Source organism: Anopheles merus, unplaced genomic scaffold, assembly GCF_017562075.2.
Source record: "Anopheles merus strain MAF unplaced genomic scaffold, AmerM5.1 LNR4000019, whole genome shotgun sequence".
Lineage (NCBI taxonomy): Eukaryota > Metazoa > Arthropoda > Insecta > Diptera > Culicidae > Anopheles > Anopheles merus.
Genome location: NW_024427599.1, coordinates 167,501 through 188,428, shown reverse-complemented (window position 1 = coordinate 188,428; position 20,928 = coordinate 167,501).

Below are 20,928 nucleotides of genomic sequence, written 5' to 3'. Positions count from 1 at the left end.
ATATCTTTCTTATGCTTTTCTAATGAAGAATATGGATGTTAGAAGTATAGATATCTTTCTAATGCTTTTCTAATGAAGAATCTGGATGTTAGAAGTATATATATCTTTCTATTGCTTTTCTCATGAAGAATATGGATGTTAGAAGTATAGATATCTTTCTAATGCTTTTCTAATGAAGAATATGGATGTTAGAAGTATAGATATCTTTCTAATGCTTTTCTTATGAAGAATATGGATGTTAGAAGTATAGATATCTTTCTAATGCTTTTCTAATGAAGAATCTGGATGTTAGAAGTATAGATATCTTTCTAATGCTTTTCTAATGAAGAATATGGATGTTAGAAGTATAGATATCTTTCTAATGCTTTTTTAATGAAGAATCTGGATGTTAGAAGTATAGATATCTTTCTAATGCTTTTCTAATGCAAGAATCTGGATGTTTGAAGTATATATCTTTCTAATGCTTTTCTAATGAAGAATATGGATGTTAGAAGTATAGATATCTTTCTAATGCTTTTCTAATGAAGAATATGGATGTTAGAAGTATAGATATCTTTCTAATGCTTTTCTAATGAAGAATATGGATGTTAGAAGTATAGATATCTTTCTAATGCTTTTCTAATGCAAGAATCTGGATGTTAGAAGTATATATATCTTTCTAATGCTTTTCTAATGAAGAATATGGATGTTAGAAGTATAGATATCTTTCTAATGCTTTTCTAATGAAGAATATGGATGTTAGAAGTATAGATATCTTTCTAATGCTTTTCTAATGAAGAATATGGATGTTAGAAGTATAGATATCTTTCTAATGCTTTTCTAATGAAGAATCTGGATGTTAGAAGTATAGATATCTTTCTAAAGCTTTTCTAATGAAGAATATGGATGTTAGAAGTATAGATATCTTTCTAATGCTTTTCTAATGAAGAATCTGGATGTTAGAAGTATAGATATCTTTCTAATGCTTTTCCAATGAAGAATCTGGATGTTAGAAGTATAGATATCTTTCTAATGCTTTTCTAATGAAGAATCTGGATGTTAGAAGTATAGATATCTTTCTAATGATTTTCTAATGAAGAATCTGGATGTTAGAAGTAAAGATATCTTTCTAATGCTTTTCTAATGAAGAATATGGATGTTAGAAGTATAGATATCTTTCTAATGCTTTTCTAATGAAGAATCTGGATGTTAGAAGTATCGATATCTTTCTAATGCTTTTCTAATGAAGAATATGGATGTTAGAAGTATAGATATCTTTCTAATGCTTTTCTAATGAAGAATATGGATGTTAGAAGTATAGATATCTTTCTAATGCTTTTCTAATGAAGAATATGGATGTTAGAAGTATAGATATCTTTCTGATGCTTTTCTAATGCAAGAATATGGATGTTAGAAGTATCGATATCTTTCTAATGCTTTTCTAATGAAGAATATGGATGTTAGAAGTATAGATATCTTTCTAATGCTTTTCTAATGCAAGAATATGGATGTTAGAAGTATAGATATCTTTCTAATGCTTTTCTAATGAAGAATATGGATGTTAGAAGTATAGATATCTTTCTAATGCTTTTCTAATGAAGAATATGGATGTTAGAAGTATAGATATCTTTCTAATGCTTTTCTAATGCAAGAATCTGGATGTTTGAAGTATATATATCTTTCTAATGCTTTTCTAATGAAGAATATGGATGTTAGAAGTATAGATATCTTTCTAATGCTTTTCTAATGAAGAATATGGATGTTAGAAGTATAGATATCTTTCTAATGCTTTTCTAATGAAGAATATGGATGTTAGAAGTATAGATATCTTTCTAATGCTTTTCTAATGCAAGAATCTGGATGTTAGAAGTATATATATCTTTCTAATGCTTTTCTAATGAAGAATATGGATGTTAGAAGTATAGATATCTTTCTAATGCTTTTCTAATGAAGAATATGGATGTTAGAAGTATAGATATCTTTCTAATGCTTTTCTAATGAAGAATATGGATGTTAGAAGTATAGATATCTTTCTAATGCTTTTCTAATGAAGAATCTGGATGTTAGAAGTATAGATATCTTTCTAAAGCTTTTCTAATGAAGAATATGGATGTTAGAAGTATAGATATCTTTCTAATGCTTTTCTAATGAAGAATCTGGATGTTAGAAGTATAGATATCTTTCTAATGCTTTTCCAATGAAGAATCTGGATGTTAGAAGTATAGATATCTTTCTAATGCTTTTCTAATGCAAGAATCTGGATGTTAGAAGTATAGATATCTTTCTAATGCTTTTCCAATGAAGAATCTGGATGTTAGAAGTATAGATATCTTTCTAATGCTTTTCTAATGCAAGAATCTGGATGTTAGAAGTATAGATATCTTTCTAATGCTTTTCAATGAAGAATCTGGATGTTAGAAGTATAGATATCTTTCTAATGCTTTTCTAATGAAGAATCTGGATGTGAGAAGTATAGATATCTTTCTAATGCTTTTCTAATGAAGAATATGGATGTTAGAAGTATAGATATCTTTCTAATGCTTTTCTAATGAAGAATATGGATGTTAGAAGTATAGATTTCTTTCTAATGCTTTTCTAATGAAGAATATGGATGTTAGAAGTATAGATATCTTTCTAATGCTTTTCTAATGGAAGAATATGGATGTTAGAAGTATAGATATCTTTCTAATGCTTTTCTAATGGAAGAATATGGATGTTAGAAGTATAGATATCTTTCTAATGCTTTTCTAATGAAGAATATGGATGTTAGAAGTATAGATATCTTTCTAATGCTTTTCTAATGAAGAATCTGGATGTTAGAAGTATAGATTTCTTTCTAATGCTTTTCTAATGAAGAATATGGATGTTACAAGTATAGATATCTTTCTAATGCTTTTCTAATGAAGAATATGGATGTTAAAAGTATAGATATCTTTCTAATGCTTTTCTAATGAAGAATATGGATGTTAGAAGTATAGATATCTTTCTAATGCTTTTCTAATGCAAGAATCTGGATGTTAGAAGTATAGATATCTTTCTAATGCTTTTCTAATGCAAGAATCTGGATGTTAGAAGTATAGATATCTTTCTAATGCTTTTCTAATGAAGAATATGGATGTTAGAAGTATAGATATCTTTATAATGCTTTTCTAATGCAAGACTCTGGATGTAAGAAGTATAGATATCTTTCTAATGCTTTTCTAATGCAAGAATATGGATGTTAGAAGTATAGATATATTTCTAATGCTTTTCTAATGAAGAATCTGGATGTTAGAAGTATAGATATCTTTCTAATGCTTTTCTAATGCAAAATATGGATGTTAGAAGTATAGATATCTTTCTAATGCTTTTCTAATGCAAGAATCTGGATGTTAGAAGTATAGATATCTTTCTAATGCTTTTCTAATGAAGAATCTGGATGTTAGAAGTATAGATATCTTTCTAATGCTTTTCTAATGAAGAATATGGATGTTAGAAGTATAGATATCTTTCTAATGCTTTTCTAATGAAGAATATGGATGTTAGAAGTATAGATATATTTCTAATGCTTTTCTAATGAAGAATATGGATGTTAGAAGTATAGATATCTTTCTAATGCTTTTCTAATGAAGAATATGGATGTTAGAAGTATAGATATCCTTCTAATGCTTATCTAATGAAGAATATGGATGTTAGAAGTATAGATATCTTTCTTATGCTTTTCTAACGAAGAATATGGATGTTAGAAGTATAGATATCTTTCTTATGCTTTTCTAACGAAGAATATGGATGTTAGAAGTATAGATATCTTTCTAATGCTTTTCTAATGCAAGAATATGGATGTTAGAAGTATAGATATCTTTCTAATGCTTTTCTAATGAAGAATATGGATGTTAGAAGTATAGATATCTTTCTAATGCTTTTCTAATGAAGAATCTGGATGTTAGAAGTATAGATATCTTTCTAATGCTTTTCTAATGAAGAATATGGATGTTAGAAGTATAGATATCTTTCTAATGCTTTTCTAATGAAGAATCTGGATGTTAGAAGTATAGATATCTTTCTAATGCTTTTCTAATGAAGAATATGGATGTTAGAAGTATAGATATCTTTCTTATGCTTTTCTAATGAAGAATATGGATGTTAGAAGTATAGATATCTTTCTAATGCTTTTCAAATGAAGAATATGGATGTTAGAAGTATGTATATCTTTCTAATGCTTTTCTAATGAAGAATATGGATGTTAGAAGTATAGATATCTCTCTAATGCTTTTCTAATGAAGAATATGGATGTTAGAAGTATAGATATCTTTCTAATGCTTTTCTAATGAAGAATATGGATGTTAGAAGTATAGATATCTTTCTAATGCTTTTCTTATGAAGAATCTGGATGTTAGAAGTATAGATATCTTTCTAATGCTTTTCTAATGCAAAATATGGATGTTAGAAGTATAGATATCTTTCTAATGCTTTTCTAATGCAAGAATCTGGATGTTAGAAGTATAGATATCTTTCTAATGCTTTTCTAATGAAGAATCTGGATGTTAGAAGTATAGATATCTTTCTAATGCTTTTCTAATGAAGAATATGGATGTTAGAAGTATAGATATCTTTCTAATGCTTTTCTAATGAAGAATATGGATGTTAGAAGTATAGATATATTTCTAATGCTTTTCTAATGAAGAATATGGATGTTAGAAGTATAGATATCTTTCTAATGCTTTTCTAATGAAGAATATGGATGTTAGAAGTATAGATATCCTTCTAATGCTTATCTAATGAAGAATATGGATGTTAGAAGTATAGATATCTTTCTTATGCTTTTCTAACGAAGAATATGGATGTTAGAAGTATAGATATCTTTCTTATGCTTTTCTAACGAAGAATATGGATGTTAGAAGTATAGATATCTTTCTAATGCTTTTCTAATGCAAGAATATGGATGTTAGAAGTATAGATATCTTTCTAATGCTTTTCTAATGAAGAATATGGATGTTAGAAGTATAGATATCTTTCTAATGCTTTTCTAATGAAGAATCTGGATGTTAGAAGTATAGATATCTTTCTAATGCTTTTCTAATGAAGAATATGGATGTTAGAAGTATAGATATCTTTCTAATGCTTTTCTAATGAAGAATCTGGATGTTAGAAGTATAGATATCTTTCTAATGCTTTTCTAATGAAGAATATGGATGTTAGAAGTATAGATATCTTTCTTATGCTTTTCTAATGAAGAATATGGATGTTAGAAGTATAGATATCTTTCTAATGCTTTTCAAATGAAGAATATGGATGTTAGAAGTATGTATATCTTTCTAATGCTTTTCTAATGAAGAATATGGATGTTAGAAGTATAGATATTTCTCTAATGCTTTTCTAATGAAGAATATGGATGTTAGAAGTATAGATATCTTTCTAATGCTTTTCTAATGAAGAATATGGATGTTAGAAGTATAGATATCTTTCTAATGCTTTTCTAATGAAGAATATGGATGTTAGAAGTATAGATATATTTCTAATGCTTTTCTAATGAAGAATATGGATGTTAGAAGTATAGATATCTTTCTAATGCTTTTCTAATGAAGAATATGGATGTTAGAAGTATAGATATCCTTCTAATGCTTATCTAATGAAGAATATGGATGTTAGAAGTATAGATATCTTTCTTATGCTTTTCTAACGAAGAATATGGATGTTAGAAGTATAGATATCTTTCTAATGCTTTTCTAATGAAGAATCTGGATGTTAGAAGTATAGATATCTTTCTAATGCTTTTCTAATGAAGAATATGGATTTTAGAAGTATAGATATTTTTCTAATGCTTTTCTAATGAAGAATATGGATGTTAGAAGTATAGATATCTTTCTAATGCTTTTCTAATGAAGAATCTGGATGTTAGAAGTATAGATATCTTTCTAATGCTTTTCTAATGCAAGAATATGGATGTTAGAAGTATAGATATCTTTCTAATGCTTTTCTAAAGAAGAATATGGATGTTAGAAGTATAGATATCTTTCTAATGCTTTTCTAATGAAGAATATGGATGTTAGAAGTATAGATATCTTTCTAATGCTTTTCTAATGCAAGAATATGGATGTTAGAAGTATAGATATCTTTCTAATGCTATTCTAATGCAAGAATCTTGATGTAAGAAGTATAGATATCTTTCTAATGCTTTTCTAATGAAGAATATGGATGTTAGAAGTATAGATATCTTTCTAATGCTTTTCTAATGCAAGAATATGGATGTTAGAAGTATAGATATCTTTCTAATGCTTTTCTAATGAAGAATCTGGATGTTAGAAGTATAGATATCTTTCTAATGCTTTTCTAATGCAAGAATATGGATGTTAGAAGTATAGATATCTTTCTAATGCTTTTCTAATGCAAGAATCTGGATGTTAGAAGTATATATCTTTCTAATGCTTTTCTAATGAAGAATATGGATGTTAGAAGTATAGATATCTTTCTAATGCTTTTCTAATGAAGAATATGGATGTTAGAAGTATAGATATCTTTCTTATGCTTTTCTAATGAAGAATATGGATGTTAGAAGTATAGATATCTTTCTAATGCTTTTCAAATGAAGAATATGGATGTTAGAAGTATGTATATCTTTCTAATGCTTTTCTAATGAAGAATATGGATGTTAGAAGTATAGATATCTCTCTAATGCTTTTCTAATGAAGAATATGGATGTTAGAAGTATAGATATCTTTCTAATGCTTTTCTAATGAAGAATATGGATGTTAGAAGTATAGATATCTTTCTAATGCTTTTCTAATGAAGAATATGGATGTTAGAAGTATAGATATATTTCTAATGCTTTTCTAATGAAGAATATGGATGTTAGAAGTATAGATATCTTTCTAATGCTTTTCTAATGAAGAATATGGATGTTAGAAGTATAGATATCCTTCTAATGCTTATCTAATGAAGAATATGGATGTTAGAAGTATAGATATCTTTCTTATGCTTTTCTAACGAAGAATATGGATGTTAGAAGTATAGATATCTTTCTAATGCTTTCTAATGAAGAATCTGGATGTTAGAAGTATAGATATCTTTCTAATGCTTTTCTAATGAAGAATATGGATTTTAGAAGTATAGATATTTTTCTAATGCTTTTCTAATGAAGAATATGGATGTTAGAAGTATAGATATCTTTCTAATGCTTTTCTAATGAAGAATCTGGATGTTAGAAGTATAGATATCTTTCTAATGCTTTTCTAATGCAAGAATATGGATGTTAGAAGTATAGATATCTTTCTAATGCTTTTCTAAAGAAGAATATGGATGTTAGAAGTATAGATATCTTTCTAATGCTTTTCTAATGAAGAATATGGATGTTAGAAGTATAGATATCTTTCTAATGCTTTTCTAATGCAAGAATATGGATGTTAGAAGTATAGATATCTTTCTAATGCTTTTCTAAAGAAGAATATGGATGTTAGAAGTATAGATATCTTTCTAATGCTTTTCTAATGAAGAATATGGATGTTAGAAGTATAGATATCTTTCTAATGCTTTTCTAATGCAAGAATATGGATGTTAGAAGTATAGATATCTTTCTAATGCTTTTCTAATGAAGAATATGGATGTTAGAAGTATAGATATCTCTCTAATGCTTTTCTAATGCAAGAATCTGGATGTTAGAAGTATAGATATCTTTCTAATGCTTTTCTAATGCAAGAATATGGATGTTAGAAGTATAGATATCTTTCTAATGCTTTTCTAATGCAAGAATATGGATGTTAGAAGTATAGATATCTTTCTAATGCTTTTCTAATGCAAGAATATGGATGTTAGAAGTATAGATATCTTTCTAATGCTTTTCTAATGAAGAATATGGATGTTAGAAGTATAGATATCTTTCTAATGCTTTTCTAATGCAAGAATCTGGATGTTAGAAGTATAGATATCTTTCTAATGCTTTTCTAATGAAGAATCTGGATGTTAGAAGTATAGATATCTTTCTAATGCTTTTCTAATGCAAGAATCTGGATGTAAGAAGTATAGATTTCTTTCTAATGCTTTTCTAATGAAGAATATGGATGTTAGAAGTATAGATATCTTTCTAATGCTTTTCTAATGAAGAATATGGATGTTAGAAGTATAGATATCTTTCTAATGCTTTTCTAATGAAGAATATGGATGTAAGAAGTATATATTTCTTTCTAATGCTTTTCTAATGAAGAATATGGATGTTAGAAGTATAGATATCTTTCTAATGCTTATCTAATGAAGAATATGGATGTTAGAAGTATAGATATCTTTCTAATGCTTTTCTAATGAAGAATATGGATGTTAGAAGTATATATATCTTTCTAATGCTTTTCTAATGAAGAATCTGGATGTTAGAAGTATATATATCTTTCTATTGCTTTTCTAATGAAGAATATGGATGTTAGAAGTATAGATATCTTTCTAATGCTTTTCTAATGAAGAATCTGGATGTTAGAAGTATATATATCTTTCTATTGCTTTTCTCATGAAGAATATGGATGTTAGAAGTATAGATATCTTTCTAATGCTTTTCTAATGAAGAATATGGATGTTAGAAGTATAGATATCTTTCTAATGCTTTTCTAATGCAAGAATCTGGATGTAAGAGGTATAGACATCCATGAACGCGTACGCTCGGGCTGCGCCCTCCGTGTTGTACTTTCCCTGATCGGTACACAATTTTGGTGCAAGGCTATCCTGACCGGCAACTTGTACCAACATGGACATCCATGAACGCGTATGCTCTGGATGTTAGAAGTATAGATATCTTTCTAATGCTTTTCTAATAGAGAATATGGATGTTAGAAGTATAGATATCTTTCTAATGTTTTTCTAATGAAGAATCTGGATGTTAGAAGTATAGATATCTTTCTAATGCTTTTCTAATGAAGAATCTGGATGTTAGAAGTATATATATCTTTCTAATGCTTTTCTAATGAAGAATCTGGATGTTAGAAGTATAGATATCTTTCTAATGCCTTTCTAATGAAGAATCTGGATGTTAGAAGTATAGATATCTTTCTAATGCTTTTCTAATGAAGAATATAGATGTTAGAAGTATAGATATCTTTCTAATGCTTTTCTAATGAAGAATATGGATGTTAGAAGTATAGATATCTTTCTAATGCTATTCTAATGCAAGAATCTTGATGTAAGAAGTATAGATATCTTTCTAATGCCTTTCTAATGAAGAATCTGGATGTTAGAAGTATAGATATCTTTCTAATGCTTTTCTAATGAAGAATATGGATGTAAGAAGTATAGATATCTTTCTAATGCTTTTCTAATGAAGAATATGGATGTTAGAAGTATAGATATCTTTCTAATGCTATTCTAATGCAAGAATCTTGATGTAAGAAGTATAGATATCTTTCTAATGCTTTTCTAATGAAGAATATGGATGTTAGAAGTATAGATATCTTTCTAATGCTTTTCTAATGAAGAATATGGATGTTAGAAGTATAGATATCTTTCTAATGCTTTTCTAATGAAGAATATGGATGTTAGAAGTATAGATTTCTTTCTAATGCTTTTCTAATGAAGAATATGGATGTTAGAAGTATAGATATCTTTCTAATGCTATTCTTATGCAAGAATCTTGATGTAAGAAGTATAGATATCTTTCTAATGCCTTTCTAATGAAGAATCTGGATGTTAGAAGTATAGATATCTTTCTAATGCTTTTCTAATGCAAGAATATGGATGTTAGAAGTATAGATATCTTTCTAATGCTTTTCTAATGCAAGAATATGGATGTTAGAAGTATAGATATCTTTCTAATGCTTTTCTAATGAAGAATATGGATGTTAGAAGTATAGATATCTTTCTAATGCTTTTCTAATGCAAGAATCTGGATGTTAGAAGTATAGATATCTTTCTAATGCTTTTCTAATGAAGAATATGGATGTTAGAAGTATAGATATCTTTCTAATGCTTTTCTAATGCAAGAATCTGGATGTAAGAAGTATAGATTTCTTTCTAATGCTTTTCTAATGAAGAATATGGATGTTAGAAGTATAGATATCTTTCTAATGCTTTTCTAATGAAGAATATGGATGTTAGAAGTATAGATATCTTTCTAATGCTTTTCTAATGCAAGAATCTGGATGTAAGAAGTATATATTTCTTTCTAATGCTTTTCTAATGAAGAATATGGATGTTAGAAGTATAGATATCTTTCTAATGCTTATCTAATGAAGAATATGGATGTTAGAAGTATAGATATCTTTCTAATGCTTTTCTAATGAAGAATATGGATGTTAGAAGTATATATATATCTTTCTAATGCTTTTCTAATGCAAGAATCTGGATGTTAGAAGTATATATATCTTTCTATTGCTTTTCTAATGAAGAATATGGATGTTAGAAGTATAGATATCTTTCTAATGCTTTTCTAATGAAGAATCTGGATGTTAGAAGTATATATATCTTTCTATTGCTTTTCTCATGAAGAATATGGATGTTAGAAGTATAGATATCTTTCTAATGCTTTTCTAATGAAGAATATGGATGTTAGAAGTATAGATATCTTTCTAATGCTTTTCTAATGCAAGAATCTGGATGTAAGAGGTATAGACATCCATGAACGCGTACGCTCGGGCTGCGCCCTCCGTGTTGTACTTTCCCTGATCGGTACACAATTTTGGTGCAAGGCTATCCTGACCGGCAACTTGTACCAACATGGACATCCATGAACGCGTATGCTCTGGATGTTAGAAGTATAGATATCTTTCTAATGCTTTTCTAATGCAAGAATATGGATGTTAGAAGTATAGATATCTTTCTAATGCTTTTCTTATGAAGAATCTGGATGTTAGAAGTATAGATATCTTTCTAATGCTTTTCTAATGCAAAATATGGATGTTAGAAGTATAGATATCTTTCTAATGCTTTTCTAATGAAGAATATGGATGTTGGAAGTATAGATTTCTTTCTAATGCTTTTCTAATGAAGAATATGGATGTTAGAAGTATAGATATCTTTCTAATGCTTTTCTAATGAAGAATATGGATGTTAGAAGTATAGATATCTTTCTAATGCTTTTCTAATGCAAGAATCTGGATGTTAGAAGTATAGATATCTTTCTAATGCTTTTCTAATGAAGAATAAGGATGTTAGAAGTATAGATATCTTTCTAATGCTTTTCTAATGAAGAATATGGATGTTAGAAGTATAGATATCTTTCTAATGCTTTTCTAATGCAAGAATCTGGATGTTAGAAGTATAGATATCTTTCTAATGCTTTTATAATGCAAGAATCTGGATGTTAGAAGTATAGATATCTTTCTAATGCTTTTCTAATGAAGAATATGGATGTTAGAAGTATAGATTTCTTTCTAATGCTTTTCTAATGAAGAATATGGATGTTAGAAGTATAGATATCTTTCTAATGCTTTTCTAATGAAAAATCTGGATGTTAGAAGTATAGATATCTTTCTAATGCTTGTCTAATGAAGAATATGGATGTTAGAAGTATAGATATCTTTCTAATGCTTTTCTAATGAATAATATGGATGTTAGAAGTGTAGATATCTTTCTAATGCTTTTATAATGAAGAATATGGATGTTAGAAGTATATATATCTTTCTAATGCTTTTCTAATGAAGAATCTGGATGTTAGAAGTATAGATATCTTTCTAATGCTTTTCTAATGAAGAATATGGATGTTAGAAGTATAGATATCTTTCTAATGCTATTCTAATGCAAGAATCTTGATGTAAGAAGTATAGATATCTTTCTAATGCTTTTCTAATGAAGAATATGGATGTTAGAAGTAAGATATCTTTCTAATGCTTTTCTAATGAAGAATATGGATGTTAGAAGTATAGATATCTTTCTAATGCTTTTCTAATGAAGAATATGGATGTTAGAAGTATAGATATATTTCTAATGCTTTTCTAATGAAGAATATGGATGTTAGAAGTATAGATATCTTTCTAATGCTTTTCTAATGAAGAATATGGATGTTAGAAGTATAGATATCTTTCTAATGCTTTTCTAATGAAGAATCTGGATGTTAGAAGTATAGATATCTTTCTAATGCTTTTCTAATGAAGAATATGGATGTTAGAAGTATAGATATCTTTCTAATGCTTTTCTAATGAAGAATCTGGATGTTAGAAGTATAGATATCTTTCTAATGCTTTTCTAATGAAGAATATGGATGTTAGAAGTATAGATATCTTTCTTATGCTTTTCTAATGAAGAATATGGATGTTAGAAGTATAGATATCTTTCTAATGCTTTTCTAATGAAGAATCTGGATGTTAGAAGTATATATATCTTTCTATTGCTTTTCTCATGAAGAATATGGATGTTAGAAGTATAGATATCTTTCTAATGCTTTTCTAATGAAGAATATGGATGTTAGAAGTATAGATATCTTTCTAATGCTTTTCTTATGCAAGAATCTGGATGTAAGAGGTATAGACATCCATGAACGCGTACGCTCGGGCTGCGCCCTCCGTGTTGTACTTTCCATGATCGGTACACAATTTTGGTGCAAGGCTATCCTGACCGGCAACTTGTACCAACATGGACATCCATGAACGCGTATGCTCTGGATGTTAGAAGTATAGATATCTTTCTAATGCTTTTCTAATAGAGAATATGGATGTTAGAAGTATAGATATCTTTCTAATGCTATTCTAATGCAAGAATCTTGATGTAAGAAGTATAGATATCTTTCTAATGCTTTTCTAATGAAGAATATGGATGTTAGAAGTATAGATATCTTTCTAATGCTTTTCTAATGCAAGAATCTGGATGTAAGAAGTATAGATTTCTTTCTAATGCTTTTCTAATGAAGAATATGGATGTTAGAAGTATAGATATCTTTCTAATGCTTTTCTAATGAAGAATATGGATGTTAGAAGTATAGATATCTTTCTAATGCTTTTCTAATGAAGAATCTGGATGTTAGAAGTATAGATATCTTTCTAATGCCTTTCTAATGAAGAATCTGGATGTTAGAAGTATAGATATCTTTCTAATGCTTTTCTAATGAAGAATATAGATGTTAGAAGTATAGATATCTTTCTAATGCTTTTCTAATGAAGAATATGGATGTTAGAAGTATAGATATCTTTCTAATGCTATTCTAATGCAAGAATCTTGATGTAGAAGTATAGATATCTTTCTAATGCTTTCTAATGAAGAATCTGGATGTTAGAAGTATAGATATCTTTCTAATGCTTTTCTAATGAAGAATATGGATGTAAGAAGTATAGATATCTTTCTAATGCTTTTCTAATGAAGAATATGGATGTTAGAAGTATAGATATCTTTCTAATGCTTTTCTAATGCAAGAATCTGGATGTTAGAAGTATAGATATCTTTCTAATGCTTTTCTAATGAAGAATATGGATGTTAGAAGTATAGATATCTTTCTAATGCTTTTCTAATGAAGAATATGGATGTTAGAAGTATAGATTTCTTTCTAATGCTTTTCTAATGAAGAATATGGATGTTAGAAGTATAGATATCTTTCTAATGCTATTCTTATGCAAGAATCTTGATGTAGAAGTATAGATATCTTTCTAATGCCTTTCTAATGAAGAATCTGGATGTTAGAAGTATAGATATCTTTCTAATGCTTTTCTAATGAAGAATATGGATGTTAGAAGTATAGATATCTTTCTAATGCTTTTCTAATGAAGAATATGGATGTTAGAAGTATAGATATCTTTCTAATGCCTTTCTAATGAAGAATATGGATGTTAGAAGTATAGATATCTTTCTAATGCTTTTCTAATGAAGAATATGGATGTTAGAAGTATAGATATCTTTCTAATGCTTTTCTAATGAAGAATATGGATGTTAGAAGTATAGATATCTTTCTAATGCTTTTCTAATGAAGAATATGGATGTTAGAAGTATAGATATCTTTCTAATGCTTTTCTAATGAAGAATATGGATGTTAGAAGTATAGATATCTTTCTAATGCTTTTCTAATGAAGAATATGGATGTTAGAAGTATAGATATCTTTCTAATGCTTTTCTAATGAAGAATCTGGATGTTAGAAGTATAGATTTCTTTCTAATGCTTTTCTAATGAAGAATATGGATGTTACAAGTATAGATATCTTTCTAATGCTTTTCTAATGAAGAATATGGATGTTAAAAGTATAGATATCTTTCTAATGCTTTTCTAATGAAGAATATGGATGTTAGAAGTATAGATATCTTTCTAATGCTTTTCTAATGCAAGAATCTGGATGTTAGAAGTATAGATATCTTTCTAATGCTTTTCTAATGCAAGAATCTGGATGTTAGAAGTATAGATATCTTTCTAATGCTTTTCTAATGAAGAATATGGATGTTAGAAGTATAGATATCTTTATAATGCTTTTCTAATGCAAGACTCTGGATGTAAGAAGTATAGATATCTTTCTAATGCTTTTCTAATGCAAGAATATGGATGTTAGAAGTATAGATATATTTCTAATGCTTTTCTTATGAAGAATCTGGATGTTAGAAGTATAGATATCTTTCTAATGCTTTTCTAATGCAAAATATGGATGTTAGAAGTATAGATATCTTTCTAATGCTTTTCTAATGCAAGAATCTGGATGTTAGAAGTATAGATATCTTTCTAATGCTTTTCTAATGAAGAATCTGGATGTTAGAAGTATAGATATCTTTCTAATGCTTTTCTAATGAAGAATATGGATGTTAGAAGTATAGATATCTTTCTAATGCTTTTCTAATGCAAGAATCTGGATGTAAGAAGTATAGATATCTTTCTAATGCTTTTCTAATGAAGAATCTGGATGTTAGAAGTATAGATATCTTTCTAATGCTTTTCTAATGAAGAATCTGGATGTTAGAAGTATAGATATCTTTCTAATGCTTTTCTAATGAAGAATATGGATGTTAGAAGTATAGATATCTTTCTAATGCTTTCTTATGAAGAATCTTGATGTAAGAAGTATAGATATCTTTCTAATGCTTTCTAATGAAGAATATGGATGTTAGAAGTATAGATATCTTTCTAATGCTTTTCTAATGAAGAATATGGATGTTAGAAGTATAGATATCTTTCTAATGCTTTTCTAATGAAGAATATGGATGTTAGAAGTATAGATATCTTTCTAATGCTTTTCTAATGAAGAATATGGATGTTAGAAGTATAGATATCTTTCTAATGCTTTTCTAATGAAGAATATGGATGTTAGAAGTATAGATATCTTTCTAATGCTTTTCTAATGAAGAATATGGATGTTAGAAGTATAGATATCTTTCTAATGCTTTTCTAATGAAGAATATGGATGTTAGAAGTATAGATATCTTTCTAATGCTTTTCTAATGAAGAATATGGATGTTAGAAGTATAGATATCTTTCTAATGCTTTTCTAATGAAGAATATGGATGTTAGAAGTATAGATATCTTTCTAATGCTTTTCTAATGAAGAATATGGATGTTAGAAGTATAGATATCTTTCTAATGCTTTTCTAATGAAGAATATGGATGTTAGAAGTATAGATATCTTTCTAATGCTTTTCTAATGAAGAATATGGATGTTAGAAGTATAGATATCTTTCTAATGCTTTTCTAATGAAGAATATGGATGTTAGAAGTATAGATATCTTTCTAATGCTTTTCTAATGAAGAATATGGATGTTAGAAGTATAGATATCTTTCTAATGCTTTTCTAATGAAGAATCTGGATGTTAGAAGTATAGATATCTTTCTAATGCTTTTCTAATGAAGAATATGGATGTTAGAAGTATAGATATCTTTCTAATGCTTTTCTAATGAAGAATATGGATGTTAGAAGTATAGATATCTTTCTAATGCTTTTCTAATGAAGAATATGGATGTTAGAAGTATAGATATCTTTCTAATGCTTTTCTAATGAAGAATATGGATGTTAGAAGTATAGATATCTTTCTAATGCTTTTCTAATGAAGAATATGGATGTTAGAAGTATAGATATCTTTCTAATGCTTTTCTAATGAAGAATATGGATGTTAGAAGTATAGATATCTTTCTAATGCTTTTCTAATGAAGAATATGGATGTTAGAAGTATAGATATCTTTCTAATGCTTTTCTAATGAAGAATATGGATGTTAGAAGTATAGATATCTTTCTAATGCTTTTCTAATGAAGAATATGGATGTTAGAAGTATAGATATCTTTCTAATGCTTTTCTAATGAAGAATATGGATGTTAGAAGTATAGATATCTTTCTAATGCTTTTCTAATGAAGAATATGGATGTTAGAAGTATAGATATCTTTCTAATGCTTTTCTAATGAAGAATATGGATGTTAGAAGTATAGATATCTTTCTAATGCTTTCTAATGAAGAATATAGAAGATGCTTTTCTTAGAAGTATAGATATCTTTCTAATGCTTTTCTAATGAAGAATCTGGATGTTAGAAGTATAGATATCTTTCTAATGCTTTTCTAATGAAGAATATGGATTTTAGAAGTATAGATATTTTTCTAATGCTTTTCTAATGAAGAATATGGATGTTAGAAGTATAGATATCTTTCTAATGCTTTTCTAATGAAGAATCTGGATGTTAGAAGTATAGATATCTTTCTAATGCTTTTCTAATGCAAGAATATGGATGTTAGAAGTATAGATATCTTTCTAATGCTTTTCTAAAGAAGAATATGGATGTTAGAAGTATAGATATCTTTCTAATGCTTTTCTAATGAAGAATATGGATGTTAGAAGTATAGATATCTTTCTAATGCTTTTCTAATGCAAGAATATGGATGTTAGAAGTATAGATATCTTTCTAATGCTTTTCTAAAGAAGAATATGGATGTTAGAAGTATAGATATCTTTCTAATGCTTTTCTAATGAAGAATATGGATGTTAGAAGTATAGATATCTTTCTAATGCTTTTCTAATGCAAGAATATGGATGTTAGAAGTATAGATATCTTTCTAATGCTTTTCTAATGAAGAATATGGATGTAAGAAGTATATATTTATTTCTAATGCTTTTCTAATGAAGAATATGGATGTTAGAAGTATAGATATCTTTCTAATGCTTATCTAATGAAGAATATGGATGTTAGAAGTATAGATATCTTTCTAATGCTTTTCTAATGAAGAATATGGATGTTAGAAGTATATATATATCTTTCTAATGCTTTTCTAATGAAGAATCTGGATGTTAGAAGTATATATATCTTTCTATTGCTTTTCTAATGAAGAATATGGATGTTAGAAGTATAGATATCTTTCTAATGCTTTTCTAATGAAGAATCTGGATGTTAGAAGTATATATATCTTTCTATTGCTTTTCTCATGAAGAATATGGATGTTAGAAGTATAGATATCTTTCTAATGCTTTTCTAATGAAGAATATGGATGTTAGAAGTATAGATATCTTTCTAATGCTTTTCTAATGCAAGAATCTGGATGTAAGAGGTATAGACATCCATGAACGCGTACGCTCGGGCTGCGCCCTCCGTGTTGTACTTTCCCTGATCGGTACACAATTTTGGTGCACGGCTATCCTGACCGGCAACTTGTACCAACATGGACATCCATGAACGCGTACGTAGTGTACTTTCCCTGATCGGTACACAATTTTGGTGCATGTGTACCAACATGGACATCCATGAACGCGTACGCTCGGGCTGCGCCCTCCGTGTTGTACTTTCCCTGATCGGTACACAATTTTGGTGCACGGCTATCCTGACCGGCAACTTGTACCAACATGGACATCCATGAACGCGTACGTAGTGTACTTTCCCTGATCGGTACACAATTTTGGTGCATGTGTACCAACATGGACATCCATGAACGCGTACGCTCGGGCTGCGCCCTCCGTGTTGTACTTTCCCTGATCGGTACACAATTTTGGTGCACGGCTATCCTGACCGGCAACTTGTACCAACATGGACATCCATGAACGCGTACGTAGTGTACTTTCCCTGATCGGTACACAATTTTGGTGCATGTGTACCAACATGGACATCCATGAACGCGTACGCTCGGGCTGCGCCCTCCGTGTTGTACTTTCCCTGATCGGTACACAATTTTGGTGCATGTGTACCAACATGGACATCCATGAACGCGTACGCTCGGGCTGCGCCCTCCGTGTTGTACTTTCCCTGATCGGTACACAATTTTGGTGCACGGCTATCCTGACCGGCAACTTGTACCAACATGGACATCCATGAACGCGTACGTAGTGTACTTTCCCTGATCGGTACACAATTTTGGTGCATGTGTACCAACATGGACATCCATGAACGCGTACGCTCGGGCTGCGCCCTCCGTGTTGTACTTTCCCTGATCGGTACACAATTTTGGTGCATGTGTACCAACATGGACATCCATGAACGCGTACGCTCGGGCTGCGCCCTCCGTGTTGTACTTTCCCTGATCGGTACACAATTTTGGTGCACGGCTATCCTGACCGGCAACTTGTACCAACATGGACATCCATGAACGCGTACGTAGTGTACTTTCCCTGATCGGTACACAATTTTGGTGCATGTGTACCAACATGGACATCCATGAACGCGTACGCTCGGGCTGCGCCCTCCGTGTTGTACTTTCCCTGATCGGTACACAATTTTGGTGCATGTGTACCAACATGGACATCCATGAACGCGTACGCTCGGGCTGCGCCCTCCGTGTTGTACTTTCCCTGATCGGTACACAATTTTGGTGCATGTGTACCAACATGGACATCCATGAACGCGTACGCTCGGGCTGCGCCCTCCGTGTTGTACTTTCCCTGATCGGTACACAATTTTGGTGCACGGCTATCCTGACCGGCAACTTGTACCAACATGGACATCCATGAACGCGTACGTAGTGTACTTTCCCTGATCGGTACACAATTTTGGTGCATGTGTACCAACATGGACATCCATGAACGCGTACGCTCGGGCTGCGCCCTCCGTGTTGTACTTTCCCTGATCGGTACACAATTTTGGTGCATGTGTACCAACATGGACATCCATGAACGCGTACGCTCGGGCTGCGCCCTCCGTGTTGTACTTTCCCTGATCGGTACACAATTTTGGTGCACGGCTATCCTGACCGGCAACTTGTACCAACATGGACATCCATGAACGCGTACGTAGTGTACTTTCCCTGATCGGTACACAATTTTGGTGCATGTGTACCAACATGGACATCCATGAACGCGTACGCTCGGGCTGCGCCCTCCGTGTTGTACTTTCCCTGATCGGTACACAATTTTGGTGCATGTGTACCAACATGGACATCCATGAACGCGTACGCTCGGGCTGCGCCCTCCGTGTTGTACTTTCCCTGATCGGTACACAATTTTGGTGCACGGCTATCCTGACCGGCAACTTGTACCAACATGGACATCCATGAACGCGTACGTAGTGTACTTTCCCTGATCGGTACACAATTTTGGTGCATGTGTACCAACATGGACATCCATGAACGCGTACGCTCGGGCTGCGCCCTCCGTGTTGTACTTTCCCTGATCGGTACACAATTTTGGTGCACGGCTATCCTGACCGGCAACTTGTACCAACATGGACATCCATGAACGCGTACGTAGTGTACTTTCCCTGATCGGTACACAATTTTGGTGCATGTGTACCAACATGGACATCCATGAACGCGTACGCTCGGGCTGCGCCCTCCGTGTTGTACTTTCCCTGATCGGTACACAATTTTGGTGCATGTGTACCAACATGGACATCCATGAACGCGTACGCTCGGGCTGCGCCCTCCGTGTTGTACTTTCCCTGATCGGTACACAATTTTGGTGCACGGCTATCCTGACCGGCAACTTGTACCAACATGGACATCCATGAACGCGTACGTAGTGTACTTTCCCTGATCGGTACACAATTTTGGTGCATGTGTACCAACATGGACATCCATGAACGCGTACGCTCGGGCTGCGCCCTCCGTGTTGTACTTTCCCTGATCGGTACACAATTTTGGTGCATGTGTACCAACATGGACATCCATGAACGCGTACGCTCGGGCTGCGCCCTCCGTGTTGTACTTTCCCTGATCGGTACACAATTTTGGTGCACGGCTATCCTGACCGGCAACTTGTACCAACATGGACATCCATGAACGCGTACGTAGTGTACTTTCCCTGATCGGTACACAATTTTGGTGCATGTGTACCAACATGGACATCCATGAACGCGTACGCTCGGGCTGCGCCCTCCGTGTTGTACTTTCCCTGATCGGTACACAATTTTGGTGCATGTGTACCAACATGGACATCCATGAACGCGTACGCTCGGGCTGCGCCCTCCGTGTTGTACTTTCCCTGATCGGTACACAATTTTGGTGCACGGCTATCCTGACCGGCAACTTGTACCAACATGGACATCCATGAACGCGTACGTAGTGTACTTTCCCTGATCGGTACACAATTTTGGTGCATGTGTACCAACATGGACATCCATGAACGCGTACGCTCGGGCTGCGCCCTCCGTGTTGTACTTTCCCTGATCGGTACACAATTTTGGTGCACGGCTATCCTGACCGGCAACTTGTACCAACATGGACATCCATGAACGCGTACGTAGTGTACTTTCCCTGATCGGTACACAATTTTGGTGCATGTGTACCAACATGGACATCCATGAACGCGTACGCTCGGGCTGCGCCCTCCGTGTTGTACTTTCCCTGATCGGTACACAATTTTGGTGCATGTGTACCAACATGGACATCCATGAACGCGTACGCTCGGGCTGCGCCCTCCGTGTTGTACTTTCCCTGATCGGTACACAATTTTGGTGCATGTGTACCAACATGGACATCCATGAACGCGTACGCTCGGGCTGCGCCCTCCGTGTTGTACTTTCCCTGATCGGTACACAATTTTGGTGCATGTGTACCAACATGGACATCCATGAACGCGTACGCTCGGGCTGCGCCCTCCGTGTTGTACTTTCCCTGATCGGTACACAATTTTGGTGCACGGCTATCCTGACCGGCAACTTGTACCAACATGGACATCCATGAACGCGTACGTAGTG